Source organism: Blastomyces gilchristii (assembly GCF_000003855.2).
Source record: "Blastomyces gilchristii SLH14081 genomic scaffold supercont1.14, whole genome shotgun sequence".
NCBI lineage: Eukaryota > Fungi > Ascomycota > Eurotiomycetes > Onygenales > Ajellomycetaceae > Blastomyces > Blastomyces gilchristii.
The window spans coordinates 131,671-133,654 of NW_003101669.1; the positions used below are offsets into that span (position 1 = coordinate 131,671).

At 31.8% G+C, this 1,984-nt stretch overlaps 1 pseudogene across 1 annotated transcript; it reads right to left on the reverse strand.

The window, feature by feature from the left end:
* Positions 1-1,903: 1,903 nt before the first annotated feature.
* On the reverse strand, positions 1,904-1,984 carry BDBG_17399 (annotated as a pseudogene). The gene has a single exon. The product of its transcript is annotated as a tRNA-OTHER (tRNA).

A 1,984-nucleotide genomic window follows, 5' to 3' on the forward strand; every position in this document is an offset into this window, starting at 1 on the left:
ATTATAAACATCACAGATAATATATACTTAGAACTTGTATAACTTCAAGAATATAATTTATATATAGCTGTTTATAAGTCAGGTTTATACTTCTGATTAGTATTATTATTATTATTATTATTATTCTTCAATTATAGATGTATGCAGTCAGAGACTATGACATCTACCTGAGAACTTTTAGTTCTCAGAGTTTTTCCTATATCTGTAAAGTTAACTATTATACATTCATCAATTTCAGATATGCAAAATCAGAAAATTCCAGCTCAGAATACAAAAACTATTTACAAATGACAGTGTTTTAACATCTTCTGATACTTTGAAATTATTTAACAATATCATGACAAAGGAAAAGAGAACACAGTCTTAAAGATAGACACATTAAATAGATAGATAGAAAGGAATTGAAAGAAAAAGATAAAGTAAAGAAAGACTGTAATAAAACAAATTATTAAAAAATAGTATATAGCTGTTTTAACAGACTATATCTGGTTAATTTCCTTCTCTTCATATTCAGATAATTCTGAATTTAGTCATTTTCTTATAACTGCTTGAGTTTCTGATAGAAAGTCTATTAAGTATTTAATTTCTGTCTCAGTTGAGAATAAGAATCTTATATTTAATTAATTTAGATTATACTTCTCTTTCAATCTGGCTCTGAGACTATTGTATAATGCACAGTGTATTACAATATGCTCAGAATTCTCATTTATATTGCAGAATGAGCATTCTATTGAGTCAAATCTATCATCAAATCTTTGTATATAAGATTTGAAATAGTCATATTCTAGTTTCAGCTGTATTATAGATGAGAATATTTTCTTTTTACATTTAATTAAATAAGATTTTCACTTGAATTTTATTTCAAATCTTGAATAATATATACTCTTCTTTTATTTCTGCCAGCTTTCATTTCACTTGTCTAAATAAGATTCTTTTATTTTTCTCTTTATAAAAGATCAGAACATAATTTTTTGAATAGATCTGCTTAATTCTGCACTCTTTTTTACAGCTGAATCAGTCAATTCATTGTTATGAATATTCATATGAGCAGAAACTCAGTGTAGATGAATTATCAGCTTTGATATTCTTCTCTTTTGAATTTTTAAAACAGAGTTTAAGATCAGTTTAAGATTCATTTGACTATTATAAATCTGACTATTTCTAAGTCTTTTTAAAGCAGCTTGACTATCAGAGAATATTCATGTCTCTTTCAAACAATTTCCTCTTTTATGAGACTACAGGTGCTAGTCATCCACAGAATGCACTTTAAGCTAATTACATTTAATTCTCTATAATTAACTGATCACTATGTCTGTCCTCTCAGATCAGCCACTAATTTCCAGAGATGTTAGTTAGTGACTGTCACTGCTCACTTGATAATGTACACATCAAGCTTCCGATTGCTGATCTCAGCCTCATTAGATGCTCATAGGCCTATCAATCAGTCATCATAGCCTTGCTCTGTGTTAGAAACTAATCATAGGCTTGATAACTGCAGTTCTCCCTGCCAGTATTAGGGCTTGATAGAGAGCTTGCAGGCTCTAGCCTATCAGAATGCCCTGTCTAGAGCCTAGATACATGTCTAGACCTGCTAGTTAAGTAGTTTTCAAAATCATTTCCTGTATTTGAGAGAGAGCTAGGCTCTGATGACAGCCCTAGTTAGAGACTTACTTAAGTAGTGTATAATCACTACATTAGACTTAGCTCTATATTGTTAGAACCTTGATGAGTGTACAGTAGAATAGTGAAACATTGACACTTCATATCAGCTCTGATGAGTGTTTGCAGAATCTCACTTAACTAGTGACTTGACTTGCAGTAGAAAGTTCTACCCCGCATCAAGCCTTACTAATTAGGCTCAGCCTCTATTACATGAGGGCTTTCATGGGTAAGAAGTGGCAGGTGCCAGCGGTGGGATTCGAACCCACGCATCTCTAATGTGTGCGGCCTTAGTTACCAGTCTTACTAACTGGGCCACGCTGGC